This window comes from Capsicum annuum, chromosome 7 (genome assembly GCF_002878395.1).
Source record: "Capsicum annuum cultivar UCD-10X-F1 chromosome 7, UCD10Xv1.1, whole genome shotgun sequence".
NCBI lineage: Eukaryota > Viridiplantae > Streptophyta > Magnoliopsida > Solanales > Solanaceae > Capsicum > Capsicum annuum.
In genome coordinates this window covers 29,179,244-29,199,942 of record NC_061117.1, presented here as the reverse complement: position 1 = coordinate 29,199,942, position 20,699 = coordinate 29,179,244, and positions in this window count along the sequence as shown.

The window sequence follows — 20,699 nt, the reverse complement described above, 5'->3', positions numbered from 1 at the left end:
TAATAAAATACTAAAACATAACTCTATCCCTGAACTATGAGGACTTACCAATAAATTTGGTGCTGATAGGATAGGCTGCTAAGTACGGTCAGGAGCCCATGCATCTGAATCTATGATATAAGCTATCATAGCACAAAATAAAGAGTATGCGTCAGTACTTTAAATGTACTGGTACGCTAAGTGAGGTAAGCTGATATGCAAGGGTTCATATACATGAACAATAACTGACAGAGTAACATGAGTATGACTGAATAAGAGTACATATATATCTGAAACTACTGTAAATACTAATTATGCAATATTGTATGTAAATCTACTTTACTATAACTGAGATCGCTGATAGCTGAATTATTGAGAACAGAGTTACTGATAACTGGGTAACTGTTTCTGACAGTCCTGATTCTGTAGAACTATACTGAGTATTATATTGAGTTGGGTGATTGTTCCTTGTAGTCTTGATTCTGAAAATTGATCTGACATTTTATACTGGGTTTGAAACTAAAACTATAACTGTGGGAGTGCTCATATAACCGACATACCCTAATTATAAATTGAGTTGGGGTCCAACCTGTGACCCCAGTTTAAAAGGTGTTATCACCTTGCTAAGGGATACTAATAATGGTTACGAGTTAACCCTATCTGGCAAAAAGATATTTCGTCAATCCTCACTGACAGAAAAACTCATACGAGATGTATCAACCCTTATCTGGTAGGAAGATATCTCAACCTACACTGGCTACGTAGTTCTGTAACACAAGGATTGCAACTAAGGGTAAACCTTCACTGATAGCGATGCCCCAATCCCTGGGTTCGCTCGGTGTTGATTCCTACTCCTAACTGAATAAACACTGAGCTAATTTCTAGACTGTAGTAGGCTTGACTGAACTATTACTAGTCTTGCTAACTAACTGAACTAGACTGAGTTCACTGAGTTCTGTTAATTGACTGAATACATTATTCGTGATACTAAGCTAAACTGGACTAATACTGAGTTTAACTGAGTTCTATAACTGGCTGAATACTACTATTCGTGACATTAATAAGACTATTCAGTAACTACTGTAGCATTAGGTAAACAACTAAATTTTTGGGTATTGAATACCCCCAGGACACAAAAGCATGGCATGATCTTTAAAGCATAATAATAAATAATTTTTAACTATACATTCACCTAGGCATTTTGTCAAACACTTGAGATACATGAACTTGCACATGAATGGATCCACATGATGACATATCATGATTTAACTATTCAACTCACATAGGCATTCTATCAAATACTTGGGATGCATGGTTATTTCACATGAGGATAGTTAACATATGAACATCATGGATATAATAATCAGTTGTAATTTCAAGGGTTTAACATGAAAATCATATAATTCACCACACATTCTAATTTAATATCATGAAATTTGTAGTAAATCATGGATTAAAATCCAAATAATATCATGAACATGAATACAATCAAATTCAACATAAAATTCATGAAAGCAATCAACTTGTAGTTTCAAAAGAGGTTCTTGAACTCCAAGGGTGGAAGGAAACCCTTACATGAATACCTAACATAACTTGGTAATCAAATTCCTGAAGATTGATGGTGTGATCTTAAAGCTTGAACTTTAAATTGAAAGCCCTAGGGTTTTGTTCTTGAGAGAAATTGAGAGGAAGTGAGTGATTTTTTCCCTTAGAAATGATTAATCTTGTGTTTTAGGGATGAATAGAAATGGAAAATGACCCAAATACCCCTCTGTACATGGACATTTAATTACTCAAAATATTCCCAGTGATGCATGCACTGGGCGACGCACCACATCGATGGATGGTAAAATAGCACATGCAACGCATCAATATCATGTTGGCTTATAGGAACTTGCACCGAAGGCTGGTGAAAAGTTTTGGTCAACATGATGGGCAATTCGACGCATCGAGATCACATTGATCCACTATTTTGGACTCCCAAACATGCCTTAAATGATATCCAAAAAATCCAAAACTCACCTGAAGTGACATATTAACACACCTGATCATGATTCTATCAATGGATCAACATTTTAAGGTCATAAGGGTCATAAAATAAGATCTCCAACTTAAGAAGGCTAAAAAAAATAGTTCTATGTATAAATACTTAGCTGAAATCTCTATGTCTGAAACCTCTTTTTATGCTCTAAAGAACTGAGTTAAGCTAGGATTTTGTAGGGTCTTACAATATCTCCCCCTTGGGAATATTCTTCCTCGAATAATACTGACTAAGCTAAAATGCTGGTAGACTGAGTCTACATACTGAACATGCACAACTGAAGCATGATTACATGACTGAAACTACTGATATGCTGATTTTTCATACTGAACATGCATAACTGAAGCATGACGAATTTTGAAGACATGACACATAAATGAGCTATTTTATGGGCTTATGAATGATATGAGAACGTTATGCAACTGAAACTAATACAGAGTTTGTAAAGGCAATCTGAGCACAGAACTGAGTAATTTCAAGGAAAACTATTACCTTGAGCTGAGTCTGAGTTTATGGAGAACAGGTGAGGATACTTAGTTCATATATATGCTTCTTCCTCCCAAGTATCTCTCCCCAAAGACTAATTTCTCTAAAGAACTATGACTATAGGAACTTTTTTGTTCCTCAGTATGCGAACCTGATGATCAAGAGTTTCGATAGGAACTTCTTCATAAGAGAGACTGTTCTAAACATCTGTAACCTCTATAGGGATTACAATTGCAGGGTCACTAATGCATTTCTTAAGAAAGGAGATGTGAAACACTATTTGCACTAAAGTTAAGTCTGAAGAAAACTCAAGCTCATAAGCTACCTTTCCGAAATGACTGGGAATTCGGTAAGGACCGACATATCGGGGACTGAGCTTCCCTTTCTTGTCAAACCTCTTCACTTTCCTTCATAGGAGAGATTTTCAAATACATATCATCACCAATCTTAAACTTGAGATCCTTTTTTCATACATCTGCATACGATTTCTATCAGCTCTGAGTTGTCTTAAGCCTTTCCCTGGTTAACTTAACTTTTCTAAGGTATAAAATACCAAGTCAGGCCCTACCACTATGGCCTCACCCACTTCAAACTAACCAATGAGAGATCTATATCTCCTGCTATAGCGCACCTTAAATGGAGCCATCTGAATGCTGGAATGATAGCTGTTGTTATACGCAAACTCAATCAAAGGCAAGTGGTTATCCCAACTACCCATAAAGTCAATGGCACACGTTCTTAACATATCTTCTAAAGTTTGAATGGTCCTTTATGCTTGACCATATTTTTGGGGATGAAAGGTTGTATTGAGGTGAACTTGGGTACCAAGACCCTTTTGGAAGGCTTTCCAAATAGGAGAGGTAAGCTACGTACCTCTATCTTAAATAATGGACAACGGAACTCCTTGCAATTTGACCAACTCTCTAACATAAAGCTTGGAATAATCCATGGCTGAATAGGAGGTATAAAATGGTAAGAAATAAGCTGATCTGGTCATCCTATTCACAATGACCCAAATCGTATCATGCTGATGACGAGTATGGGGCAAATCCATCACAAAATCTATGTTCAGCTCTTCCCACTTCTTAGTGGGAATACTAAACTCCTGCATAGATCTACTAGGCTTCTGATGTTCGATCTTAACCTGCTGACATGTTGAGCACTTAGCTACAAACTCTGAAATGTATCTCTTCATGCCACTCCACCAATAGACTTTTCGCAAGTTGTGGTACATCTTGGTGGCCCCTGGGTAAATCGAGTTGCGTGCACTATGCGCTTCTACAAGAATCCGCTATCTCACACCATCCATATATGACACACATAGTTTACCCTAGCAATGTAACAAACCATATCCCCCTTGGGAGATAACCTCTACTTTCTAATCTCTGACTGACTCTTTTAGATTAACTAGACTGGGATCTCTATCCTACTTTTCTTTTACTTTAGAAACCAGAGATGATTTTGAACTATTCTGAACCTATATACTACCCTCGGCTGAATCGACTAAGCGGATACCTAGTCGGGCAAGCTGATGAAATTTTTAAACTAACTTCTTCTTACCATCCTCCACATGAGTAACACTACCCATAGACATCCTAATAAGAGCATCAACCACTACATTGGCCTTACCTAGATGATACAAAATACTCATGTCATAGTCTTTCAATAACTCTAACCACCTCCTCTAACGTAAATTCAAATCTTTCTAAGAGAATAATACTACAAGCTCTTATGATCTATCACCACTTCAACATGTACTCCATACAAGTAATTTCTACAATTCTTTAAGGCAAACACTACAACTGCTAACTCAAGATCATGAGTGGGATAGTTCTTTTCATGGGGCTTAAGCTATCTAGAGGCATAGGCTATGACCTTACCTCTGCATCAAAACACACCCCAAACCAACTCTGGAAGCATCACAATATACCACAAACCCATCTAAACTATCTAGTAAAGTAAAAAAAAAAGGTTGTAGTAAGTCGAGTCTTCAACTCCTAAAAAATCTTCTCACAATAATCTGACCGCTGGAACTTGACTTTCTTCTGTGTCAATCTAGACATGGGGGACATAATAGACAAAAATCCCTTAACAAACCATCAGTAATATCCAGCCTAACCCAAGAAACTCCTGATATCTGATGAAGAGATAGGAATGGGACAGTTTCTCACTGCTTTGATCTTTTCAGTATCAACTCTAATGCCATCACCGAAAAATATATGACCAAGGAAAGCTACTGACCTTAGTAAAAATTCCCATTTACTAAATTTGGCAAACAACTGATGGGCTCTGAGGGTTTGTAATACTATTCTGAGATGGTCTGCATAATTATGTTCACTACGAGAGAAGAGAAGAATGTTGTCAATAAAGACTATGATGAACATATCCAAGTATTGCTTGAACATGCGGTTCATCAAGTCCATGCAAGCTGCTGGGGAATTGGTATGACCAAATGACATGACTAGGAATTTAAAGTGATATACCAAGTTCTGAAGTGCTATTTTTGGAATGTCACATTCTCTGACTCTGAGTTGAAGATAGCTTGATCTGAGGTCTATCTTAGAAAAGTAACTGGCACCCTGAAGTTGGTCAAATAAGTCATCGATCCTGGCAAGTGGATACTTGTTCTTGACAATGACTTTGTTCAACTGACGGTAGTCAATACACAATTTAAGAGAACCATCTTTCTTACGCATGAATAAGACTAGTGCACTCCAAGAGGATATGCTGGGTCTAATGAATCCCTTACCTAGGAGATTATTTAACTATTCTTTTAACTCTCTAAGTTCAGATAGTGCAATTCTATATAGAGGAATGAAGATAGGCTAAGTATCGAGAATAAGGTCTATTCCAAAGTTAATTTCCCGCTCGGGAGGGACTCCAGGAAGATCTTCAGGAAACATATCTAGAAATTCACATGATATTAGAACTGACTAAAGAGTAGGAGTCTCGGAACTAGAATCCTTAACCTGAATAAGATGGTAGAAACATCCTTTAGATATTATTTTTCTTGTCCTTAGGTAAGAAACAAGCTGACCTCTAAGTGCTAAAGTCCTACCCCTCCATTCAAGGATAGGTTTACTCAAAAACTTAAAGTAGACAATTCTGTTTCTACACTCAACTAAAGAATATCATGAGTGGAGCCAATCCATGCCAAGAATGACATCAGAATCCATCATCTCTAGCTCTACTAAGTCTGCAGACGTAACTTTCTGAGATACCATAACTAAATAGTTCCTGTATACCCATCAGGCTATAATAGATTTACCCATTGGGGTAGTGAATGACAAGGAATCTTCTAGGATTTTAGGACTTACTCCAAAATCCATAGTTATATAAGGAGTTACAAAGTACAGAGAAACTACTGGATCTACCAAATCATAAACATGTAAATAATAAACTTGTAATGTACCAGTGACCACATCAGGAGAGCTTTTTTGATCCTTTTGAGAGTGAAGTACATAGAGTCTATTTGGGTGTTGCCCACTAGTCTGTTTGGGTGTTGCCCACTGGTGGAACTAAAAGCGGCAGCCTGCTAATTCGAGCGACCGAACTGAACTGGGGAATGATTATGCTAACTCTGCGAACCCACATGAGGACACTCTCTAACCCTATGGCCGGGCTTTCCATATCTGAGACATACATTACTGCTAGCTCTGTAAATACCCTAGTGGTTCCTGCCACACTTTTGGAAAAGAGGATTTGTTCAGGAACTGTTAACACTACCTTGGGTTTAGGGCCTGGTTCCTTATCTTTATTGCCATCTCTAAATTTTGGCACTGGCACACTGGATAAGAATGGAGCTGGAACTAAAGATTTTAGGCAAAACTGAGAATGATTGCGACCCTGTGAATTAGGCTGAGTGAAGTTGAAGCTACCTGTTCTAGATTTCTTATCCTCCCTCTCCTTTTCCTTATTTTTAGCCTCCTCTATCTACTGAGCATACACCATAAGCTTGGATATGTCCATCTCCTTAATAAGAATTGTGGTCCTATACTCCTTGACCATACTATTAGACACACCCAATGCAAACTTACTCATCTTAGATCTGTTATCTACTGCCACATAAGGGGAATATCTAGCTAATTGAGTAAACTTGAGGGAATACTCTTTAACTGACATGTTGTCCTGTTTTATACTAATAAACTCCAAAACCTTAGCTTCCATTAACTCTAGTAGGAAGAACCTATAAAGGAAGGTAGTAGCAAACTCTTCCCATTCTACAAGCCCCGCATATGTACCTTTATTTGCCTTCCACTGCTTAAACTATGTATGAGCCACATCCTGTAATTAGTATGCAGCTAATTCTATTCACTCACTGGAATTCACCTCCATGATATTTGTGACTTTTTGCACCATGTTAAGGAATTTCTACTGGTCTTCCTCAAACTTAGACCTTGTAAATGATGAAGGATTTATTTGGGTGAAGTTCTAAATTCTAGCTTCGGCAGTACTGGCCACTGGGTTAGCCTGAACGGGAGCTAGGCATTCCTTCTGGGCTGTCACAGAATGAGCCAAAGTGGTAAAAGCAGCTCTGCATTATGCGTGAGAGATATGCTCATCCAGGGGATATGCCAGAACGGGCGAAGGTGTTGGCTGATTTTCAGTTCTTCTTTCATTGGTTTTTTTGGGAGGCATACTCTATAAATGAAAGGGGAAAACTAGATTAGATTGAGAGTTTAACTTGAGCTCATGTTCACCCGCATGACATGAATACTAAAAGAAAGAAAACTTTTCCTAAAACGCCTCATAGCCTCTTGCCATAAGTGTGGCATGCTACACACCCATGCATAAGACTCTACTATACGTGTCTTTCAGACTTCCTAGGACTCTTTTGAACCTTAGGATTTGATACCAAGTTTGTAACGCCCCATGTCTGCACCACGAATGCCACACGCTGCTCATGACATTGAAGGACCACAAGTTAATCCCTGATTGGCACCTACTATGAGCACTGAATAATAATATTATAATGATGCAAAAAAATAAGATAAAATGACATAAGGTTCATAATATGAAAACAAATACTTAATACTGATAAATAAATACTAAAAGTTGAACATCTGTCTGAAATACTATAGCCTGAAAAGCCTCAACTGTCTGAACATGGAGTTGATGGGACAAGTCCCCAACTAACTCCGACTACTGAATATACTGAACTACTGAAATACTAAAATTATAAATCTATCCTCAAACTATAAGGACTCACCACTAAATCTGTGGCTAATAGGCTGGGCTGCTAAGTATGATCAAGAGCCGGTGTATCTGAACCTATGACATAAGACATCATAGCACAAAAGAAAGGGTTTATATGCATGAACAATAACTGACTGACTAACATGAGTATGACTGAATGAGAGTACATATATATCTAAAACTACTATAAAGACTGATTATGCAATGTTGCATGTAAATCTACTTTACTGTAACTGAGATCGCTGGTAACTGAATTACTGAGAACTGAGTTACTGATATATGGGTGACTATTTATGATATTCCTAAATTTATAGAACTAAATGAGTTCTATACTGAGCTGGGTGACTGTGCTTGACAGTCCTGATTTTGAAAACTAATCTAAGGTTTTATACTAAGTTTAAAACTCAAATTGTAACTGTGGGAGTGTTCATCTAAATAACATACCCCGATTATAAACTGAGTTAGGGTCCAACCTATGACCCCAGTTGGAAGGGTGTTAGCACCTTGCTAAGGGATACTAATAATAGTTGTGAGTTAACCCTATATGGCAAGAAGATATTTCATCAACCCTCACTGGAAGGAAAAATCATACAAGATATATCAACCCTTATCTAGCAGGAAGATATCTCAACCTACACTAGCTACGTAGTTCTAGAACACAGGGATTGCTACTAAGGTTCAAACCATTCACTAACAAGAATGCCTCGATCCCTGAGTTCGCTAGATGCTGATTCCTACTCTTAACTGAGTAGACATTAAACTGAATTTTAGACTATACTAGGCTTTACTGAACTATTACTGATCATGCTAACTGACTCAACTAGACTAAGTTCACTGAGTTCTATTACCTAACTGAATATACTCTTTGTGATACTAAGCTAAACTGGACAGATATTGAGTTTCACTAAGTTCTGTAATTAACTGAGTACTACTGTTCATGATATTACTAAGACTATTTTGTAACTACTGTAGCTCTAGGTAAACAGTTAGATTTTTGGGTATTGAATTTCCCCAGGACTCAAAAGTATGGAAAGTAAAGCATGGCATGATCTTGAAAGCATAACAATAAATACTTTTTAAGAATACATTCACCTAGGCATTTTGTTAAAAACTTGAGATACATGAACTTGTACATGAATGGGTCCACATGATGACATATCAAAATTTCACTATTCAACTCACATAGGCATTCTATCAAACACTTGGGGAGCATGGTTATTTCACATGAAGATAGTCAATACATGAACATCATGGATACAATAATCAATTGTAATTTCAAGGGTTTAACATGCAAATCATGTAATTCACCACACGTGCTAATTTAATTTCATAAAACTTGTAGTAAATCATGGATTAAACCCCAAATAATAACATAAACATGAATACAATCAAATTCAACATGAAATTCATGAAAGCAATCAACTTTTAGTTTCAAAAGTGGTTCTTGAACTCCAAGAGTGGAAGGAAACCCTTAGATGAACACCTAACATACCTTGGTAATCAAATTTGTGAAGATTGATAGTGTGTTCTTAAAGCTTAAACTTGTAATTGAATGTCCTAGGGTTTGTTCTTAAGAGAAATTGAGAGGAAGTGAGTGATTTTTATGCTTAAGAATGATTATTCTTGTGTTTTGGGGATGAATAGGAGTGAAAAAATAACTCAAATACCCCTCTGTACACAGATATTTAATTACTAAAAATATACCCAGCGACACATTGGGTGACGTGCCGCATCAATGGCCAATGCGATAGCCAACGAACGCGTCGATATCGCATTGGCTCACTGGAATTTACACTGAAGGATGGTAAAAAATTTTGGTAGATGCGATGGGCGACGTGACTCTTCAAGATCGCGTCGATCCATAATTTTGGACTCCCAAACATACCTTAAACGATATCTAAAAAATCCAAAATTCAATCGAAGAGACCTATTGACACACCTGATCATGATTCAATCTAAGGATCGACATTCTAAGGCCATAAGGGTTGTAAAATAATATCACCAACTTAAGAAGGCTAAAAAAAATAGTTCTAAGTATAAACACTTAGCTAAAATCTCTAAGTCTGGAACCTCTTTTCATGCTTTAAATGACTAAGTTAAGCTAGGATTCTATGGGGTCTTACAATTCATGGATCATAAGAGTTTATAGTATGTGTTCTCTCAAAAGGATCTAAATATTTGTCAGATAAGATGGCTTGAATTATTGAAAGATTATGATATGAGTATATTGTATCACTTAGGTAAGGCAATGTAGTAGTCGATGCTCTTAGTATATGTCTATGGAAAGTGTTGTGCATGTTGAAGAGGAGAAAAAAGTGTTAGTCCATGAAGTTCATCAGCTTGCTAGATTAGGTGTTCGGTTGGTTGATTTGATCGAAGGTATTATATAGGTTCAAAATGTTTAAAATATTTATTGTTGGCCGAAGTAAAAGAAAAGTAAGACAGAGATCCTATTTTGGTCAGGTTGAAGGAGGTGGTTCTATATCAGAAGGTTGATGTTTTCTCCCATGGGGGAGATGGTGTGCTTTATTTTTGGGTAGGTTTTGTGTTCTGAGTGTGGATGGTTTGAGACATTAAATATTAGAAGAGGAGAATGGTGTGTGATATTCTATTCACTAGGGTTTATTAAGATGTACCGTGAATTGCGGGAAATCTATTGGTGGAATGGTATGGAGAAAGAAATAGTGGAATTTATTGCTAAGTTTTAGAATTATCAGTAAATTAAGGTTGAACACCAAAGGCCCTGTGGTATACTTTAGGAGTTTAGACTCACCACATTGAAGTAGGAAACAGTGAGCATGAATTTTATGACTGGGTTATCTTGTACACATGTCAGCATGATTCGATTTGTGTCATTGTAGATAGAATGACCAAGCTAGTCCATTTCTTACCAGTTCATACTTCGTATTCGCTGAGAATTATGCTAGACTCTATCTCAACAAGTTGGTAAAATTTCATGGGGTTCGATTGATCATTAATTCAGATAGAGATACTCAGTTTACCTCTAATTATTTGAAGGATTTTCAGAAGGGTCTTGTACCTAAGTTCATCTCAGTACAATTTTTATCCTCGGATAGATGGTAAGCAAAGCATACTATGTTTTATTTTTGGACTCCTAACTTCAATAGTTTTTAAAGAGACCTTCCCAACCTTGAGATGTAAGTTTTTGAGTTCATTCATGTTAAGCAGTGTAAGGAGCATGTCCCGGATAAGTTTCAAATTTTTTAGATAAGGATTGAGGCACATTTAGATTTTATTTCCAGCAGCTAAATGCAATTTCACTACGTTATGGTGGGTATAGTGATGAAGGGCTCATCGCATTATGGCAAGGCTTCAATCGGTATTCCAGTAATGAATTTAAATTCCATAGGGGTAGACTTGTATTTTCCCAGCAACCCAATTCATAAAAACATGGGATTAAACTGTTGTTAGGGCATTATATTCCTAAATTTCTCAATTTCCCTCTCAAATAAACCCTAACCTTTCTACAAATTCATCAAGTTATATCATCTTCCTTTCAAGAAAACCAAGAACTCCAGTGTTTCAATTAAAAAAAGCTTTCAAAAAAGTTGTTCTCTTTCAAGATTGAAGTATTAAAGGTATATTTGATGTTCATCCATGGTTCCTTTTCACCCATGGAGTCCAAGAACCTATATTTATGTTTTAAATTCATGAATTTACATGTTTACAATGAGTTGTCTTCATGAAACTTTTATGAATTTCAATTATACATGATGTTTAAAAGTGATTTTTGTTAAAAGTAGCCCTTACACGTTTGAATGAAGAAAATTCCATGTTAAATCCCCAATTTATGGTTTTAGTGTTATAATTATGTTATTTCCAAATGCTTCAATCATTCCCACGCTTAAGGTCATGAATTTCAAGTGTTTGATGAAATATCTACGAGATGAATTTTAAACTATGATTCCATATTATGTTCTTTAAGGCTTTCATGTGTCCATACTATTACTTCTATTCAGTGTTGGGGTTTATGAATACCCAAAATTTAGTTGTTTACTTTTTCTCAGTATCTTTCTGAATTGTTTCAGATATGTATGAGCATTATTCATTCAGCCAGTTATCAGTAAAACATAGATTAATTCAGTAATCCGAGTCAGTTTAGTTGGAAGTAGGATTTAGCACCGAGCAAATCTATGGATGGGGGATTACCTGCCAGTAGAGGGTGTGACTCTTAGTAGCAATACCTGTGTTTCAGAACTATGCAACTAGCATAGGGATTACCTATCATTTTAGGGTGAACACATATCTCATTAGAAAACCCACCAGTTGAGGGTAGATCTTTAGTTGATCCACATTGCCAGTGTTAGTACCCGTGGCACGGTACTGACACCCTTCCAATTGGGATTACAGGTTGGACCCCAATTAGCTCGGATTGGGGCACGTCAGTTAGATGATATATCACATAGTATCAGTACAGTATTCAATATATAACTTTGTTTTAGGCTTGTTTGACCATAGGATATAGTTATCAGTTATTTCATTTTTAGTGTTTCAGTATTTTAGTTTACCGATCATTTTAGAATCATATTATATACTTGGTCATGCATTCGCAGATTTCATAGTTTTCATGCATTTATATCCAGCTACTTCTGTTATTCATTCAATCAGTTATTTTTATTGAACAAGAACCCATACATATAAACCTAACCCAATCTCTCATACTTGTACATTCAAAGTACTAATCACATACTCTTTTCTTAAGCTATGATGTTTAACATTATAGGTTAGGATGCTCAGGCTCCTGACCGCATGTAGAAAATTAAGCCTATCAGCAATAGTAGTAGTGGTGAGTCCTCATCTATTAAGGAAATGGTAGGTTATTTTAGTTTACTTTAGTAATTTCTTTTAGTTTGTCAGTTGGAGTTAGTTGGGGCCTGTCCTATCAACTCTTTTCAGTCAATGTTAGAGGCTTTTGGACAGTCAGTTAATTTTTTAATCTTTTCAGACAGATTTTCAGTATGTTTGCTTACATTTCAGACTTGAGAATTTCATTATAATAATTTTAGTGATTAAGACCTTTGTCATTATTAAGTTATTTCGGCACATGTGTATCTTATCTTATTACCATATTATTCAATACTCACAGCAGGTACCAATTTATGGGTTAACTTGTAATCTTTCATGAACATAAGCACCATTGTCGCGACTAGGGGATAGCCTTGGGTCATGAAAAAACTTGGTATCAAAGCATAAGGTTTTAAAGTATCATAGGGAGTTTGAAAGTCACAATGAGTAGAGTCTTAATCATTGGTGTGAAGCACATCACACTTATGGATAGGAGGCTACAAGATGTTTTAGGAAAAGTTTCCCTTCTTTCAGTATTCATGTTGTGTGAATGAGTATGAGCTCTAGTTAAACTCTCTTTCTAATTTAATCTTCCCTCTATTTACAGAACATGCCCCCAAAAAGAATAAGATAAGGCACAGGAGTTCATAAATTTGAAATAGGGTAATATGAGTGTGAGGGAATATTCCCTTAACTTTACCTAGTTGGCCAGGTATGCTCCTTCAATGGTGGCTAATAATAGGTCTACGATGAGAAAGTTTGTCTTTGGTGTAGCTGATAGTGTGGTCAAGGAGTGTAGGACAGCAATGTTGATCAAGGAGATGGACTTGTCTAGGATTATGGTCCATGCTTAAAAATTGAAGAGGAGAAAGAATAGAAGAATAACAAGGCTAGGACAGGTATCTTTAACGTTGCTCAAACGAGGTCAGAGGGTGGTAACCATCCTCAATTCCATTAGAAGTCTTCAGCCACAACTCTATCTTCAGCTAGTGCTCTAGTGCCAAAGTTCAGAAATAATAATTGGGCTAGAGTGCCAAGCTCTAAGTACCAGGGCAGTGTAATCTGTGGTTTCACTAATCCTCTTTGCCAGAAATATGGTAGAAAATATTTGGGTATTTGTAGAGCTATCAGTGATGTGTGCTTTGAGTGTGGAAAGCTAGGACACAAAGTCTGGGATTTCCCAAAGGGTGGTAAAAAATGTCAGTCCACTCGTCACCCAGTTCCATCATGTCACCCAACTCAGTAGGGTGCCACTTCCGGTGCTACTAGTGGTTAGCGCCCAAATAAACTGTATGCACTCTAGTCCCGACAGGATAAGGAAAAGTCCTCCTAATTTGGTTATGGGTACATTATAGGTCATCCATTTATAAGGTTATGCTTAATTAAATCCTGGAGCTTTAATTTTTTTGTAACACCTTACATAGATGTTAATTTTGGTGTAAGTCCCAAAACTATAGTTGAGCCTTTCTCAATGTCTACCCCGGTGGGTAAAATTCAAGCCAGGCAGTTATAAAAAACTTCCTGGTTATAGTATCTTAGAAAGTCACTTTAGTAGACCTTGTGGAGTTAGAGATGGCTGATTTTTAGGTCATTCTCGGCATAGATTGGATCCACTCATGCTATGCTTCAGTTGATTATAGAAATTGAGTTGTTTATTTTTCTTTACCAAATGAACTAGTCATTGAATAGAGGGGTAGTACTTCAGCATTTAGGGTCAGCTTCTTTCGTACCTTAGAGGGAGAAAATGATATCCAAGGTATTTGTTTACCATTTTTTTCAATTCAAAAACTCTAATACTGAGACTCCCAGTCTTGAGTCCATTTAAGTAGTAAGCAAATTTCCAGATACGTTCTCTGAAGATCTTTTGGAGTTTCTCTCGAAAGGAAAATTGACTTTAAAATAGACCTTCTACCAGATACCCAGCCTATCTCTATTCTGCCCTACAGAATGGATCCAGCTGAGCTTAGGGAGTTGAAAGAACAGTTGAAATAACTCTTGGATAAGGGATTCATCAGGCTCAATATTTCCCCATGGTGCGCTCCAGTCCTTTTCATGCAAAAGAAAGACGGTTCTATTAGAATATATATTAATTACCACCAGTTAAAAAAAGTCACAATCAAAAATAAGTACCCACTTCCTAGATTTGATGACTTGTTCGGCCATCTTTAGGGTGCTAGTTATTTCTCAAAGATAGTCCACAGATTCGGCTATCATCAGCTTAGAGTCAGAGAATGTGAGATTCCGAAAATAGCTTACAAAACTCGGTATGTTCACTTCAAATTTCTAGTTATGTGTTTTGTACTAACGAATGCCCTAGCAACCTTCATGGACTTGACAAATAGAGTGTTTAAGCAGTACTTAGACATGTTCATCATAGTCTTTATTAATGATCTTCTTGTCTATTTCCATAACAAAAATGATCATGTAGACCACCTCAGAATTATATTAAAAACTCTAAGAGCCCATCAGTTTTTCGCTAAATTAAGTAAGTGCAAATTTTTGCTAAGATCAATAGCTTTCCTTGGCCATAATATTTCTATTGATGGCATTAGAGTTGACCCTCAAATGACCATAGTAGTAAGAAACTAGACCTAACCTATTTCTCCATTAGATATCGGGAGTTTCTTGGGTCTTAGCTGGCTATTACCAATGATTTGTTGAAGGGTTTTTATCTATTGCATCCTCCATGTCCAGATTGACTTAAAAAAAGACAAGTTTCAGTGGTCTAATTTTTACAACAAGTGTTTTTAGGAGTTGAAGACTAAACTCACCTCAGCCCCAATTTTGATATTGCCTAATGGTTTAGATGGGTTTGTTGTTTATTATGATGCTTTCAAAGTTTGTTTCGGTTGTGTTTTGATGCTGAGAGGTATGGTCATAGACTACACCTCTAGATAAATTAAACTTCCATGAAAATAATTACACCACCCATGATCTTGAGTTGGCAGGTATTGTATTTGCCTTGAAAATTTGAAGGAACTATGTTTATTGGGTTTATGTTGATGGGTTCATGGATCCCAAAAGTTTGCAGTATGTGTTTTTGCAAAAAGATTTAAATCTTAATTAGAGGAGATGCTTCGAATTATTGAAAGAATATGATATGAGTATTTTGTATCATTCGTGTAAGGCCAATGTAGTGGTAGATGCCCTTAGTAGATTGTCTATGGGTAGTGTTGCTCATGTTAAGGATGATAAGAAGTAGTTAGTCAGGCAAGTTCATTGGTTTGCTAGATTAGGTGTTTGATTGGTGGATTCAACTGAGGATAGTGTACGGGTTCAGAATAGTTCAAAATCTTCTTTGGTTGTCAAAGTGAAGGAGAAGTAAGATAGGGATTCCAGTCTGGTTAAGTTAAAGGAATCAGTTAGAGATTAGAAGGTAGAGATTTTCTCCCAAAGAGGAGATGGTTCGTTATAATGTCAAGGTAGGTTGTGTGTGTTGGGTGCAGATGGTTTGAGACAGTAAATCCTTGTAGAGGCACATAGTGTGCGTTATTCTATTCACCCAGGGCCACTAAGATACACTATAATTTGTGAGAAATCTATTGGTAAAGTAGTATGAAGAGTGATATTACAGAGTTTGTAGCTAAGTGTCCTAATTTTCAGCAGGTTAAGGTTGAGTACCAGGGGCCTAGTAGCATAATAAAGGAGTTCAAAATTCCCACTTGGAAGTGGGAAGAGGTGAATGTGGATTTTTGACATGGTCACCCCATTTGCATTGTTAGCATGATTTGATATGGGTTATTGTATATAGGATGACCAAATCAGCCTATTTATTACCAGTTCATACTTTCTATACAGTCGAGAACTATACCAAGCTCTATATTAGAGAGTTGGTTAGATTGTATGGAGTCTCATTGTTTGTCATTTCAGATAGAGGTACTCAGTTTTCCTCTCACTTTTGGAAATATTTTTAGAAGGGTCTTGCTACCCAATTTCATCTTAGTGCATCTTTTCACCCTCAGAAAGATGGTTAGGAAGAGAGGACCATTCATACCCTAGAGGACATATTGAGAGCATGTGTTATTGACTTTAAGGGTAGTTGGGATAATCACCATCCTTTGATTGAACTTGCCTACTATAACAATTATTATTCCAGTATTCAGATGATCTATTTGAGGCTTTTTATGAGAGGAGATGTAGGTATCCAATTCGTTAGTTTAAGGTAGGTGAAACTCTATTAATTGGGACAAATTCAGTATTTGATGTGATAGCGAAGGTTTAGTTAATTAGAGAGAGGCTTAAGACAACCTAAAGCCAACAGAAATCTTATGCAGATGTAAGAAGGAGAGATCTTAATTTTGAGGTTGGTTACTTGGTTTATTTTAAAATCTCTCCCATGAAGAGAGTTGGGAGGTTTGCCAAGTAGGGGAAGCTTAGTCCCTGATATGTTGGCCCTTACAGGATCTTTAACCATTTTGGAAAGGTAGCTTATGAGCTTGAGTTGCTTGCAGATTTGGCATTAGTTCATCCAATGTTCCATGTCTCTTTGTTAAAGAAGTGTATTCGTAACCCAGCTATTGTAGTCCCTTTAGAAAATACGGGTGTTCAGGACAACCTTTCTTACGAAGAAATCCCAGTTGAAATCCAAGATATTCAGATTTGTAGATTAAGGAACAAAGAGGTTCCCTTGGTCAAACTTCTTTAGAGGAATCAGTACATTGAGGGAGCCACTTGGGACGCAGAAGAAGACATACATACCAAGTACGCTAATCTTTTTTTCATAAACTCAGAATTAGTTTAAGGTAATAGTTATCCTTATACTATCTCATTTCTATCAATATAATCATTATCCTATCATTGCATGCATTCTCAAATCAGTTCAGTCATGTATCATGTTTCAGGCTCAGTTATGTAACCATGTTTTTAGTTATTCATGTTTAGTTTATGATTTCAGTTCCCTCAGTCTTCTCAGCTTAGTTAGTCTCATTCAAAGATGAATGTTTCCAAGGTGTAGATATTGTAATACCCTGTATTAGTCTTAGCTTAGTTCAACTCTTAGTTCATGTATAAGAGGCTTAGAACTTTAAAATTTATTTAATTTTATTTCTGGCCTCTTAACTTTGATGATTTTTAAAGTGACCTTCCCGACCCTGAGACATAAGTTTCTGAGTTCATTTATTTTCAAAGGTATAAGGAGCATGTCTCGGGTAAGTTTTGAATTTTTCAGACAAGGATTGAGGCATGTTTAGGTTTTTTTTGAGCAACTCAATGCGAATTCATTGTATCATGGTGGGAATAGCGATGAAGGGTTCATCACATCGCGGCAAGGCTTCAATTGAAATTCCAGTTACTAATTTAAATTCTATAGGGGTAGTCTTGTCTTTTTCCAGCATATCAATTCATAAAAACCAGGATTAAACTATTTTTAGGGCATAATGTGCCAAAATTTCCCAATTTCTCTCTCAAATAAACCCTAACCTTTATCCAAATTCATCAAGTTAAATAATTTTCCTTTCAAGAAAACCAAGAACTCAAGTGTTCCAATTCAAGAAAGCTTTCAAGAAAGTTGTTCTCTTTCAAGATTTAAGTATTAAAGGTATGTTTGATGTTCATCCATGGTCCCATTTCACCCATGGAGTCTAAGAACCTATTTTTATGTTTTAAATTCATGAATTTGCATATTTACAATGTGTTATCTTCATGAAACTTTTATGAATTTCTATTATACATGGTGTTTAAAAGTGATTTTCGTTGAAACAAGACCTTACACATTTGAATGAAGAAAAATCCATGTTAAATCTCCATTTTATGCTTTTAGTGTTATAATTATGTTATTTCCACATGTTTCAATCATTCCCATACTTAAGTTCATGAATTTCAAGTGTTTGATGAAATACCTAAGATATAAATTTTGAACTATGCTCCGTTATTATGTTCTTCAAAGTTTTCATGTGTCCATTTTGATACTTCTATTCAGTGCTTGGGGTTATTAATACCAAAAACTTAGTTGTTTACTTAGTATCAGTATCTTTTAAAATGGTTTCAGATTGTACAAACATTATTCATTCAGTCAGTTATCATAATCACTTAAACTTAGATTAATTTAGTAATCTGAGTCAGTTCAATTGGTAGTAGGATTTAGCACTGAGCAAACACAGAGATGGGGGCTTGAATACAAGTAGGGGGCGTGACTCTTAGTATCAATCCCTATGTTCCAGAACTAAGTAGCCTACGTAGGTTTGAGAAGTTAACTTGCCAGGTGTGGGTTAACACATATCTTATTAGAGAACTTACTAGTTGAGGGTGACTCCTTAGTGGATACACATAGCTAGTGTTAGTACCCGTGTCATGGTACTTATACTCTTTCAACTAAGGTAACAGGTTGGACCCCAATTACCTCAGATTGGGGCATCTCAGTTAGATAATACCTCCCACAGTATCAGTTGGAGTTAGTTGAGGCCTATCCTATCAACTCATTTCAGTCTGTTTTAGAGGCTTTCTAACATTTTATACAGTCAGTTGATTTGTTAATCTTTTGAATCAAGTTTTCAGTATTTTCTCTTACATTTCATACTTGAGAATTTCATCATAATAATATCAGTACATAATATCTTTGGCCTTATTCAGTCATTTTCGTGCATGTATATCTTATCTTATTACCATATTATTCAGTGCTCATAGCCGGTTCCATTTCATCAGTTAGCTTTTGGTCTTTCGGGATAGTAAATACCATTGGCACGACTAGTGGGTAGCCTCGGGGCATGAAAAATTGGGATACTATTAAGCCACTGAATTATAATATATGAAATAGGTTTTCTACTATGTGGAAATATAATCATGACAAAATCTGGGAAGAATTATAACACTGATACAGTTTACAATCTAATAAAAATAGAAGAGAGGACTAAAATTACATAACTGCCTCTGACGAACATCTATGAAGCCTCTACAATACTGACTATAGATAGCTAAGACATGAATCCAGCTACCACAAATCAATACATATAAGTAATAATGTAAATTACATGAACAACATCTGACTGAAGTCCCCAAAGTAGGAGAACTTATCTCCTACTGGCTAGAATCTGCAACTGTCTGATCATGATATATGGGCTACAACTGGTACCTACATTATGAAATAATGTATCCAAATAGATGTATATGTGGATTAGTACTTCTAGTATTTACTGAGTAAGTGGGGGTGAGTACAATAAGTAAAACTGATTTCATATGTAATCTTAAATCATACACGCTAAGTGTAAGTAGACTCACCAAGAGGCTGAAATAAACTGAAAGCTGAAGTGTCTTAAAACATGTATAACAAATATAATCTGATAGGATGGTGAATCACTACACTTAGTTTCTTATAACTTTACACTTATAATATAAGTAGAACTGTTGAAAAACAGTAACACATAGGTACTGTATGAATATAGGGTCAAAAACTATGGGGTGGAAACTAAAATAACTCAAGGGTGTGAATATACAAATATATTGAGCATGAATTCATGAAAACTGTGATATATAAGAAAGCAAGACCAATAATATATTACATTTTTTAAATAATTTGTAAATTGAAATATTGAAATCTAATAACTGAATGACTGGTAATCTGTATGCTTTGGTCAAGTAAACCTGAATTGCATTCTGGACTGAATACTACACTGAGACTGTGGGAGGAATCATATAACCAACATGCCTCAATCTGAGCTAATCAGGGTCCAACCTATAACCCCAGTTGGAATGCTGTCAGTAGTGTGCCAAAGGTACTAACACATGGCTATGTGGATCCACTCAACTCGTGTCCCGAAGGACTAATGAGTCGCCCTCAACTGGTAGGTTCTCTAATAAGATATGTGTTACCCTTAACTGGCAGGTAAACACTTTATAAACCCTCAACTGGCAGGTTGATATCACTAACTTACGCTGGCTACGTAGTTCTAGAACTAAGAGACTATTAATAAAGGTCAAACCCTCTACTGGTAGGTGAACCCTCATTCGTAGGTTCGCTCAGTGCTAAATCCTACTCCCAACTGTACTGAAACTAATTTATGGACTGAACTAAGCTTAACAGAACAAACAACTATTTATAATAATTTATTGAATGACACTGCTCATGGTTTATCTGAAATCATTTTGAATATACTAAAATTATGTAAATAATTAGGTATCGGGTGTTAACCCACCAACACTGAATGGAAATTAAAATAATGGCATATAAAGCTTTAAAAAATAGGGTAAGGGATCATTG